Below are 14204 nucleotides of genomic sequence, written 5' to 3'. Positions count from 1 at the left end.
AACAGTCTACGCTTTGATCGTTGCCTGGAATACCAGTAGTAGCTTCCGATGCACATCTGGTGGCATTCCGTTATCTGTGGACTATCACAGTGTTGATGAACCACAGAAATTGCATCCGGATTGAATACAACAGTCACCATGCGCACTTTCCCCAACGGGAGGGATGTCTCAAACAGTCTACGTTTTGATCGTTCCCTGGAAGACCAGTAGTAGCTTCGGATGCACATCTGGTTGCATTCTGTAATCTGTGGACTATCAGAGTGTTGATGAAACACAGAAATTGCATCGGGATTGAATACAACAGTCACCATGCGCACTTTCCTCCATGCGAGTAATGTCTCTAACAGTCTACGCTTTGATCGTTCCCTGGAAGACCAGCAGTAGTTTCCGATGCACATCTGGAGGCAATCTGTAATCTGTTGACCTTCAAAGTGTTGATGATACACAGAAATTGCATCGGGATTGAATACAACACTCACCATGCGCACTTTCCTCTATGGGAGTAACATCTCAAAGAGTTTACGCTTTGATCGTTCCCTGGAAGACCAGTAGTAGTTTCCGATGCACATCTGGAGACATTCTGTAATCTGTACACTATCAGAGTGTTAATGAAACACAGACATTGCATCGGCATTGAATACAACAGTCACCATGTGCACATTCCTCCACGGGAGGTATGTCTCACACAGTCTACGCTTTGATCGTTCCCTGGAAAACCAGTAGTAGTTTCCTATGCACATCCGGAGGCATTCTGTAATCTGTTTACTATCAGAGTGCTGATAAAACACCGAAAATTCATCGGGATTGAATACAACAGTCACCATGCGCACTTTCCTCCATGGGAATAATGTCTCAAACAGTCTACGCTTTGATCATTCCCTGGAACACCAGTAGTAGTTTCCGATGCACATCTGGAGGCATTCTGTAATCTGTGGACTATCAGAGTGTTGATGAAACACTTAAATTGTATCGGGATTGAATACAACAGTCACCATGCACACTTTCCTCCATGAGAGTAATGTCTCACAGAGTTTACGCTTTGATCGTTCCCTGGAAGACCACTAGTAGTTTCCGATGCACATCTGGAGGCATTCTGTAATCTGTATACTATCAGAGTGTTAATGAAACACAGACATTGCATCGGCATTGAATACAACAGTCACCATGTGCATTTTCCTCCACGGGATTTATGTCTCACACAGTCTACGCTTTGATCGTTCCCTGGAAAACCAGTAGTAGTTTCCGATGCACATAAGGAGGCATTCTGTAATCTGTGGACCTTCAAAGTGTTGATGAAACACAGAAAATGCATCGGGATTGAATACAACAGTCACCATGCGCACTTTCCTCTATGGGAGTAATGTCTCAAAGAGTTTACGCTTTGACGGTTCCCTGGAAGACCACTAGTAGTTTCCGATGCACATCTGGAGGAATTCTGTATTCTGTGGACTATCAGAGTGTTGATGAAACAGAGAAATTGCATCGGGATTGAATGCAACAATCACTATGCGCACTTCCCTCCACGTTAGGTATGTCTCAAACAGTCTACGATTTGATCGTTCCATGGAAGACCAGTAGTAGTTTCCGATGCACATCTGGAGGCAATCTGCAATCTGTGGACTATCAGAGTGTTGATGAAACACAGAAATTGCTTCGGGATTGAATACAACAGTCACCATCCGCACTTACCTCCATGGGAGTAATGTCTCAAACAGTCTACGCTTTGATCGTTCCCTGGAAGACCTGTAGTAGTTTCCGATGCAAATCGGGAGGCACTCTGTAATCTGTGGACTATCAGAGTGTTGATGAAACACAGAAATTGCATTGGGATTGAATACAACAGTCACGATGGTTACCTTATTCCGTGGGAGTAATGTCTCAAACAGTCTACGCTTTGATCGTTCCCTGGACGACCAGTAGTAGTTTCCGATGCACATCTGCTGGCATTCTGTAATCTGTGGACTGTCAGAGTGTTGATGAAACACAGAAATTGCTTCGGGATTGAATACAACAGTCACCATCCGCACTTACCTCCATGGGAGTAATGTCTCAAACAGTCTACGCTTTGATCGTTCCCTGGAAGACCAGTAGTAGTTTCCGATGCACATCTGGAGGCAATCTGCAATCTGTGGACTATCAGAGTGTTGATGAAACACAGAAATTGCTTCGGGATTGAATACAATAGTCACCATCTACACTTTCCTCCATGGGTGTAATGTCTGCAACAGACTACGCACTGATCATTCCCTGGAAGACCAGTAGTAGTTTCCGATGCACATCTGGAGGCACTCTGTAATCCGTGGACTATAGAGTGTTGATGAAACACAGAAATTGCATTGGGATTGTATACAACAGTCACGATGCTTACCTTCCTCCATGGGAGTAATGTCTCAAACAGTCTACGCTTTGATCGTTCCCTGGAAGACCAGTTGTAGTTTCCGAAGCACATCTGGAGGCATTCTGTAATTTGTGGATTTTCAAAGTGTTGATGAAACACTGAAATTGCTTCGTGATTGAATACAACAGTATCATGCGCACTTTCCTTCATGAGAGTAATGCGTCAAACAGTCTACGCTTTCATAATTCCCTGGATGACCAGTAGTAGTTTACGATGCACATCTGGTTGCAATCTGTAATCTGTGGACTATCTGACTGTTGATGAAACACAGAAATTGCATCGGGATTGAATACAACAGTCACCATGCTCAGTTTCCTCCATGGGAGTAATGTCTAAACAGTCTATGCTTTGATCGTTGCCTGGAATACCAGTAGTAGCTTCCGATGCACATCTGGTGGCATTCCGTTATCTGTGGACTATCACAGTGTTGATGAAACACAGAAATTGCATCCGGATTGAATACAACAGTCACCATGCGCACTTTCCCCAACGGGAGGTATCTCGCAAACAGTCTACGTTTTGATCGTTCCCTGGAAGACCAGTAGTAGCTTCAGATGCACATCTGGAGAAATTCTGTATTCTGTGGACTATCAGAGTGTTGATGAAACACAGAAATTGCATCGGGATTGAATACAACAATCACTATGCGCACTTCCCTCCACGTTAGGTATGTCTCAAACAGTCTACGCTTTGATCGTTCCATGGAAGATCAGTAGTAGTTTCCGATGCACATCTGGTGGCATTCTGTAATCTGTTGACTATCAGAGTGTTGATGAAACATAGAAATTCATCAGGATTGAATACAACAGTCACCATGCGCAATTTCCTCCATGGGGGTAATGTCTGAAACAGTCTACGCTTTGATCGTTCCCTGGACGACCAGTAGTAGTTTCCGTAGCACAGCTGGTGGCATTCTGTAATCTGTGGACTATCAGAGAGTTGATGAAACACAGAGTTTGCATCGGGAAAGGAAACAACACTCATCATGCGCACTTTCCTCCACGTGAGTAATGTCTCAAACAATTATACGCTTTGATCGTTCCCTGGACGACCAGTAGTAGTTTTCGATGCACATCTGGTGGCATTCTGTAATCTGTTGACTATCAGAGTGTTGATGAAACACAGAAATTGCATCGTGATCGAATACAACAGTCACCTTGTGCACTTTCTTCCACGGAGTAATGTCTCAAACAGTCTACGCTATGATCGTTCAATGGAAGATCAGTAGTAGTTTCCGATGCACATCTGGTGGCATTCTGTAATTTGTTGACTATCAGAATGTTGATGAAACACAGAAATTGCATCGGGATTGAATACAATAGTCACCATGCGCACTTTCCTCCACGGGAGTAATGTCTCAAACAGTCCACACTTTTATCGTTCCCTGGAATATTAGTAGTAGTTTTCGATGCACAATTGGTGGCATTCTGTAATCTGTGGACTATCAGAGTGTTGATGAAACACAGAGATTGCATCGGGAAAGGAAACAACACTCATCATGCGCACTTTCCTCCACGGGAGTAATGTCTCAAACAGTCTACGCTTTGATCGTTCCCTGGAAGACCAGTAGTAGTTTCCGATGCACATCTGGTGGCATTCTGTAATCTGTGGACTGTCAGAGTGTTGATGAAACACAGAAATTGCTTCGGGATTGATTACAACAGTCACCATCCGCACTTACCTCCATGGGAGTAATGTCTCAAACAGTCTACGCTATGATCGTTCCCTGGAAGTCCTGTAGTAGTTTCCGATGCAAATCGGGAGGCACTCTGTAATCTGTGGACTATCAGACTGTTAGTGAAACACAGAAATTGCATCGGGATTGAATACTACAGTCACCATGCGCACTTTCCTCCACGGGAGTAATATCTCTAATAGTCTACGCTTTGATCAAATGCCTGAAGACCAGTAGTAGTTTCCGATGCACATCTGGAGGCACTCTGTAATCTGTGGACTATCAGAGTGTTGATGAAACACAGAAATTGCATTGGGATTGAATACAACAGTCACGATGGTTACCTTCCTCCATGGGAGTAATGTCTCAAACAGTCTACGCTTTGATCGTTGCCTGGAAGACCAGTAGTAGTTTCCGATGCACATCTGGAGGCATTCTGTATCTGTGGACTATGTGACTGTTGATGAAACACAGAAATTGCATCGGGATTGAATACATCAGTCACCATGCTCAGTTTCCTCCATGGGAGTAATGTCTAAACAGTCTACGCTTTGATCGTTGCCTGGAATACCAGTAGTAGATTCCGATGCACATCTGGTGGCATTCCGTTATCTGTGGACTATCACATTGTTGATGAAACTCAGATATTGCATCGGGATTGAATACAACAGTCACCATGCGCACTTTCCCCCACAGGAGGTATGTCTCACAGAGTCTACGCTTTGATCGTTCCCTGGACGACCAGTAGTAGTTTTCGATGCACATCTGGTGGCATTCTGTAAACTGTTGAATATCAGAGTGTTGATGAAACACAGAAATTGCATCGGGATTGAATACAACTGTCACCACGTGCCCGTTCCTCCACGGGAGTAATGTCTCAAACAGTCTAAGCTATGATTGTTCATGGAAGATCAGTAGTAGCTTCCGATGCACATCTGTTGGCATTCTGTAATCTGTGGACTATCAGAGTGTTGATAAAACACAGAAATTGCATCGGGACGTAATACAACAGCCACCATGCGCACTTTCCTCCATGGGAGTAATATCTCTAACAGTCAACGCTTTGATCATTCAATGGACGACCAGTAGCAGTTTCCGATGCACATCTGGATTCATTCTGTAATCTGTGGACTATCAGAGTGTTGATGAAACACAGAAAATGCATCGGGATTGAATACAACAGTCACCATGCGCACTTTCCTACATGGGAGTAATGTCTCAAAGAGTTCACGGATTGATCATTCCCTGTAAGACCAGTAGTAGTCTCCGATGCAAATCTGGAGGCAATCTGTAATGTGTGGACTATCAGAGTGTTGATGAAACGCAGAAATTGCATCGGGATTCGATACAGCAGTCACCATGCGAACTTTCCTACATCTGAGTAATGTCTCAAACAGTCTACGCATTGATCGATCCCTGGAAGGCCAGTACTAGTTTCCGATGAACATCTGGAGGCAATCTGTAATCTGTGGACTATCAGAGTGTTGATGAATTACAGATATTGCATCGGGATTGAATACAACAGTCACCATCTACACTTTCCTCCATGGGAGTAATGTCTGAAACAGACTACGCATTGATCGTTCCCTGGAGGACCAGTAGTAGTTACCGATGCACATCTGGAGGCACTCTGTAATCTGTGGACTATCAGAGTGTTGCTGAAACACAGAAATTGCATTGGGATTGTATACAACAGTCACGAAGCTTACCTTCCTCCATGGGATTAATGTCTCAAACAGTCTACGCTTTGATCGTTGCCTGAAGACCAGTAGTAGCTTCCGATGCACATCTGGTGGCATTCCGTTATCTGTGGACTATCACAGTGTTGATGAAACACTGAAATTGCTTCGTGATTGAATACAACAGTATCATGCGCACTTTCCTTCATGAGAGTAATGCGTCAAACAGTCTACGCTTTCATCATTCCCTGGATGACCAGTAGTAGTTTACGATGCACATCTGGTTGCAATCTGTAATCTGTGGACTATCTGACTGTTGATGAAACACAGAAATTGCATCGGGATTGAATACAACAGTCACCATGCTCAGTTTCCTCCATGGGAGTAATGTCTAAACAGTCTATGCTTTGATCGTTGCCTGGAATACCAGTAGTAGCTTCCGATGCACATCTGGTGGCATTCCGTTATCTGTGGACTATCACAGTGTTGATGAAACACAGAAATTGCATCCGGATTGAATACAACAGTCACCATGCGCACTTTCCCCAACGGGAGGTATCTCGCAAACAGTCTACGTTTCGATCGTTCCCTGGAAGACCAGTAGTAGCTTCAGATGCACATCTGGTGGCATTCTGTAATCTGTGGACTATCAGAGTGTTGATGAAACACAGAAATTGCATCGGGATTGAATACAACAGTCACCATGCGCACTTTCCTCCATTGGAGTAATGTCTCAAACACTCTACGCTTTGATCGTTCCCTGGAAGACCAGTAGTAGTTTCCGATGCACATCTGGAGAAATTCTGTATTCTGTGGACTATCAGAGTGTTGATGAAACACAGAAATTGCATCGGGATTGAATACAACAATCACTATGCGCACTTCCCTCCACGTTAGGTATGTCTCAAACAGTCTACGCTTTGATCGTTCCATGGAAGACCAGTAGTAGTTTCCGATGCACATCTGGTGGCATTCTGTAATCTGTTGACTATCAGAGTGTTGATGAAACATAGAAATTCATCAGGATTGAATACAACAGTCACCATGCGCAATTTCCTCCATGGGGGTAATGTCTGAAACAGTCTACGCTTTGATCGTTCCCTGGACGACCAGTAGTAGTTTCCGTAGCACAGCTGGTGGCATTCTGTAATCTGTGGACTATCAGAGAGTTGATGAAACACAGAGTTTGCATCGGGAAAGGAAACAACACTCATCATGCGCACTTTCCTCCACGGGAGTAATGTCTCAAACAATTATACGCTTTGATCGTTCCCTGGACGACCAGTAGTAGTTTTCGATGCACATCTGGTGGCATTCTGTAATCTGTTGACTATCAGAGTGTTGATGAAACACAGAAATTGCATCGTGATCGAATACAACAGTCACCTTGTGCACTTTCTTCCACGGAGTAATGTCTCAAACAGTCTACGCTATGATCGTTCAATGGAAGATCAGTAGTAGTTTCCGATGCACATCTGGTGGCATTCTGTAATTTGTTGACTATCAGAATGTTGATGAAACACAGAAATTGCATCGGGATTGAATACAATAGTCACCATGCGCACTTTCCTCCACGGGAGTAATGTCTCAAACAGTCCACACTTTTATCGTTCCCTGGAATATTAGTAGTAGTTTTCGATGCACATCTGGTGGCATTCTGTAATCTGTGGACTATCAGAGTGTTGATGAAACACAGAGATTGCATCGGGAAAGGAAACAACACTCATCATGCGCACTTTCCTCCACGGGAGTAATGTCTCAAACAGTCTACGCTTTGATCGTTCCCTGGAAGACCAGTAGTAGTTTCCGATGCACATCTGGTGGCATTCTGTAATCTGTGGACTGTCAGAGTGTTGATGAAACACAGAAATTGCTTCGGGATTGATTACAACAGTCACCATCCGCACTTACCTCCATGGGAGTAATGTCTCAAACAGTCTACGCTATGATCGTTCCCTGGAAGTCCTGTAGTAGTTTCCGATGCAAATCGGGAGGCACTCTGTAATCTGTGGACTATCAGACTGTTAGTGAAACACAGAAATTGCATCGGGATTGAATACTACAGTCACCATGCTCACTTTCCTCCACGGGAGTAATATCTCTAATAGTCTACGCTTTGATCATTCCCTGGAAGACCAGTAGTAGTTTCCGATGCACATCTGGAGGCACTCTGTAATCTGTGGACTATCAGAGTGTTGATGAAACACAGAAATTGCATTGGGATTGAATACAACAGTCACGATGGTTACCTTCCTCCATGGGAGTAATGTCTCAAACAGTCTACGCTTTGATCGTTGCCTGGAAGACCAGTAGTAGTTTCCGATGCACATCTGGAGGCATTCTGTATCTGTGGACTATGTGACTGTTGATGAAACACAGAAATTGCATCGGGATTGAATACATCAGTCACCATGCTCAGTTTCCTCCATGGGAGTAATGTCTAAACAGTCTACGCTTTGATCGTTGCCTGGAATACCAGTAGTAGATTCCGATGCACATCTGGTGGCATTCCGTTATCTGTGGACTATCACATTGTTGATGAAACTCAGAAATTGCATCGGGATTGAATACAACAGTCACCATGCGCACTTTCCCCCACAGGAGGTATGTCTCACAGAGTCTACGCTTTGATCGTTCCCTGGACGACCAGTAGTAGTTTTCGATGCACATCTGGTGGCATTCTGTAAACTGTTGAATATCAGAGTGTTGATGAAACACAGAAATTGCATCGGGATTGAATACAACTGTCACCACGTGCATGTTCCTCCACGGGAGTAATGTCTCAAACAGTCTACGCTATGATTGTTCATGGAAGATCAGTAGTAGCTTCCGATGCACATCTGTTGGCATTCTGTAATCTGTGGACTATCAGAGTGTTGATAAAACACAGAAATTGCATCGGGACGTAATACAACAGCCACCATGCGCACTTTCCTCCATGGGAGTAATATCTCTAACAGTCAACGCTTTGATCATTCAATGGACGACCAGTAGCAGTTTCCGATGCACATCTGGATTCATTCTGTAATCTGTGGACTATCAGAGTGTTGATGAAACACAGAAAATGCATCGGGATTGAATACAACAGTCACCATGCGCACTTTCCTACATGGGAGTAATGTCTCAAAGAGTTCACGGATTGATCATTCCCTGTAAGACCAGTAGTAGTCTCCGATGCAAATCTGGAGGCAATCTGTAATGTGTGGACTATCAGAGTGTTGATGAAACGCAGAAATTGCATCGGGATTCGATACAGCAGTCACCATGCGAACTTTCCTACATCTGAGTAATGTCTCAAACAGTCTACGCATTGATCGATCCCTGGAAGGCCAGTACTAGTTTCCGATGAACATCTGGAGGCAATCTGTAATCTGTGGACTATCAGAGTGTTGATGAATTACAGAAATTGCATCGGGATTGAATACAACAGTCACCATCTACACTTTCCTCCATGGGAGTAATGTCTGAAACAGACTACGCATTGATCGTTCCCTGGAGGACCAGTAGTAGTTACCGATGCACATCTGGAGGCACTCTGTAATCTGTGGACTATCAGAGTGTTGCTGAAACACAGAAATTGCATTGGGATTGTATACAACAGTCTCGAAGCTTACCTTCCTCCATGGGATTAATGTCTCAAACAGTCTACGCTTTGATCGTTGCCTGAAGACCAGTAGTAGCTTCCGATGCACATCTGGTGGCATTCCGTTATCTGTGGACTATCACAGTGTTGATGAAACACAGAAATTGCATCGGGATTGAATACAACAGTCACCATGCGTACATTCCTCCACGGGAGGTATGTCTCACACAGTCTACGCTTTGATCGTTCCCTGGAAAACCAGTAGTAGCTTCCGATGCACATCTTGTGGCATCCTGTAATCTGTGGACTATCAGAGTGTTGATTGAAACACAGAAATTGCATCGGGATTGAATACAACAGTCACCATGCCCACTTACCTCCACGGGAGTAATGTCTCAAACAGTCTACGCTTTGATCGTTCCCTGGAAGACCAGTAGTAGCTTCCGATGCACATCTGGTGGCATTCTGTAATCTGTGGACTATCAGAGTGTTGATGAAACACAGAAATAGCATCGGGATTGAATACAACATTCACCATGCGCACTTTCCTCCATGGGAGTAATGTCTGAAACAGTCTACGCTTTGACCGTTCCCTGGAAGACCAGTAGTAGCCTCCGATGGACATCTGGTGGCATTCTGTAATCTGTGGACTAACAGAGTGATGATGAAGCACCGAAATTGCATCGGGATTGAGTACATCAGTCACCATGAACACTTTCTTCCACGGGAGTAATGTCTCAAACAAGCTACGCTTTGATCATTCATTGGAAGAGCAGTATTAGTTCCGATGCACATCTGGTGGCATTCAGTAATCTGTTGACTATCAGAGTATTGATTAAACACAGAAATTGCATCGGGATTGAATACAACAGTTACCATGAGCACCTTCCTCCATGGGAGTAATGTCACAAAGTGTTTACGCTTTGATCGTTCCCTGGAAGACCATTAGTAGTGTCCAATGCACATCTGGTGACATTCTGCAATCTGTGGACTATCAGAGTGTTGATGAAACACAGAAATTGCATCAGGATTGAATACAACAGTCACCATGCGCACTTTGCTCCACGGGAGTAATGTCTCAAACAGTCTACGCTTTGATCGTTCCCTGGAAGACCAGTAGTAGTGTCCTATGCACATCTGGAGGCATTCTGTAATCTGTTTACTATCAGAGCGTTGATAAAACACCGAAAATGCATCAGGATTGAATACAACAGTCACCATGCGCACTTTCCTCCATGGGAGTAATGTCTCAAAGAGTTTACGGATTGATCGTTCCCTGGAAGACCAGTAGTAGTCTCCGATGCAAATCTGGAGGCAATCTATAATGTGTGGACTATCAGAGTGTTGATGAAACGCTGAAATTGCATCGGGATTCAATACAGCAGTCACCATGCGAACATTCCTACATGGGAGTAATGTCTCAAACAGTATACGCATTGATCGATCCCTGGAAGGCCAGTAGTAGTTTCCGATGCACATCTGGAGGCAATCTGTAATCTGTGGACTATCAGAGTGTTGATGAAACACAGAAATTGCATCGGGATTGAATACAACAGTCACCATCTACACTTTCCTCCATGGGAGTAATGTCGGAAACAGACTACGCATTGATCGTTCCCTGGAAGGCCAGTAGTAGTTTCCGATGCACATCTGGAGGCACTCTGTAATCTGTGGACTATCAGAGTGTTGATGAAACACAGAAATTGCATTGGGATTGTATACAACAGTCACGATGCTTACCTTCCTCCATGGGAGTAATGTCTCAAACAGTCTACGCTTTGATCGTTGCCTGAAGACCAGTAGTAGCTTCCGATGCACATCTGGTGGCATTCCGATATCTGTGGACTATCAGAGTGTTGATGAAACACAGAAAATGCATCGGGATTGAATACAACAGTCACCATGCGTACTTTCCTCCACGGGAGGTATGTCTCACACAGTCTACGCTTTGATCGTTCCCTGGCAAACCAGTAGTAGCTTCCGATGCACATCTTGTGGCATCCTGTAATCTGTGGACTATCAGAGTGTTGATTGAAACACAGAAATTGCATCGGGATTGAATACAACAGTCACCATGCCCACTTACCTCCACGGGAGTAATGTCTCAAACAGTCTACGCTTTGATCGTTCCCTTGAAGACCAGTAGTAGTTTCCGATGCACATATGGTGGCATTCTGTAATCTGTTGACTATCTGACTGTTGATGAAACACAGAAATTGCATCGGGATTGAATACATCAGTCGCCATGCTCAGTTTCCTACATGGGAGTAACGTCTAAACAGTGTACGCTTTGATCGTTGCCTGGAATACCAGTAGTAGCTTCCGATGCACATCTGGTGGCATTCCGTTATCTGTGGACTATCACTTTATTGATGAAACACAGAAATTGCATCGGGATTGAATACAACAGTCACCATGCGCACTTTCCCCCACGGGAGGTATGTCTCAAACAGTCTACGCTTTGATCGTTCCCTGGAAGACCAGTTGTAGCTTCCGATGCACATCTGGTGGCATTCTGTAATCTGTGGACTATCAGAGTGTTGATGAAACACAGAAATTGCATCTAGATTGAATACAACAGTTACCATGCGCACCTTCCTCCATGGGAGTAATGTCACAAAGAGTTTACGCTTTGATCGTTCCCTGGAAGACCATTAGTAGTGTCAAATGCACATCTGGTGGCATTCTGTAATCTGTGGACTATCAGAGTGTTAATGAAACACAGAAATTGCATCAGGATTGAATACAACAGTCACCATGCGCACTTTCCTCCACGGGAGTAATGTCTCAAACAGTCTACGCTTTGAACGTTCCCTGGAAGACCAGTAGTAGTTTCCTATGCACATCTGGAGGCATTCTGTAATCTGTTTACTATCAGAGTGTTGATAAAACCCCGAAAATGCATCAGGATTGAATACAAGAGTCACCATGCACACTTTCCTCCGTGGGAGTAATGTCTCAAACAGTCTACGCTTTGATGGTTCCCTGGAAGACCAGTAGTAGTTTCCGATGCACATCTTCAGGCAATCTGCAATCTGTTGACCTTCAAAGTGTTAATGAAACACAGAAACTGCATCGGGATTGTATACAACAGTCACGATGCTTACCTTCCTCCATGGGAGTAATGTCTCAAACAGTCTACCCTATAATCGTTCAATGGAAGATCAGTAGTAGTTTCCGATGCACATCTGGTGGCATTCTGTAATCTGTTGACTATCAGAGTGTTGATGAAACACAGAAATTGCATCGGGATTGAATACAATAGTCACCATGCGCACTTTCCTCCACGGGAGGATTGTCTCAAACAGTCTACACTTTTATCGTTCCCTGGAAGATCAGTAGTAGTTTTCGATGCACATCTGGTGGCATTCTGTAATCTGTGGACTATCAGAGTGGTGATGAAACTCAGAGATTGCATTGGGAAAGGAAACAACACTCATCATGCGCACTTTCCTTCACGGGAGTAATGTCTCAAACAGTCCACGCTTTGATCGTTCCCTGGACGACCAGTAGTAGTTTCCGATGCACATCTGGTGGCATTCTGTAATCTGTGGACTGTCAGAGTGTTGATGAAACACAGAAATTGCATCGGGATTGAATACAACAGTCACCATCCGCACTTACCTCCATGGGAGTAATGTCTCAAACAGTTTACGCTTTGATCGTTCCCTGGAAGACCTGTAGTAGGTTCCGATGCAAATCGGGAGGCACTCTGTAATCTGTGGACTATCAGAGTGTTGATGAAACACCGAAATTGCATTGGGATTGTATACAACAGTCACGATGCTTACCTTCCTCCATGGGAGTAATGTCTCAAACAGTGTACGCTTTGATCGTTCCCTGGAAGACCAGTAGTAGTTTCCGATGCACATCTGGAGGCAATCTGTAATCTGTTGACCTTCAAAGTGTTGATGAAACACAGAAATTGCATCGGGATTGTATACAACAGTCACGTTGCTTACCTTCCTCCATGGGAGTAGTGTCTAATACAGTCTACGTTTTCATCATTGCCTTGAAGACCAGTAGTAGTTTCCGATGCACATCTGCAGGCATTCTGTAATCTGTTGACTATCAGACTGTTGATGATACACAGAAATTGCATCGGGATTGATTACAACAGTCACCATGCGCACTTTCCTCCATGCGAGTAATGTCTCAAACAGTCTACGATTAGATCGTTGCCTGGAAGACCAGTAGTAGCTTCCGATACACATCTGGTGGCATTCTGTAATCTGTGGACTAACAGAGTGTTGATGAAACACAGAAATTGCGTCGGGATTGAATACAACAGTCACCATGCGCACTTTCCTCCACGGAGGGTATGTCTCAATTAGTCTACGCTTTGATCGTTTCTTGGAAGACCAGTAGTAACTTCCGATGAACATCTGGTGGCATTCTGTAATCTGTGGACTGTCAGGGTGTTGATGAAACACAGAAATTGCGTCGGGATTGAATACAACAGTCACCATCCGCACTTACCTCCATGGGAGTAATGTCTGAAACTGTCAACGCTTTGATCGTGCCCTGGATGAGTAGTAGTAGTTTCCGATGATCATCTGGTGGCATTCTGTAAACTGTGGACTATCAGAGTGTTGATGAAACACAGAAATTGCATCGGGATTGAGTACAACAGTCACCATGCGAACTTTCCTCCACGGGAGTAATGTCTCAAACAGTCTACGCTTTGATCGTTCTCTGGAAGACCTGTAGTAGTTTCCGATGCACATCGGGAGGCACTCTGTATTCTGTGGACTATCAGACTGTTGATGAAACACAGAAATTGCATCGGGATTGAATACAACAGTCACCGTGAGCACTTTCCTCCACGGGAGTAATATCCCTATCAGTCTACGGTTTGATCATTCCCTG

Source organism: Schistocerca gregaria, unplaced genomic scaffold, assembly GCF_023897955.1.
Source record: "Schistocerca gregaria isolate iqSchGreg1 unplaced genomic scaffold, iqSchGreg1.2 ptg000285l, whole genome shotgun sequence".
Lineage (NCBI taxonomy): Eukaryota > Metazoa > Arthropoda > Insecta > Orthoptera > Acrididae > Schistocerca > Schistocerca gregaria.
Note: the sequence above shows the minus strand (reverse complement) of the source record.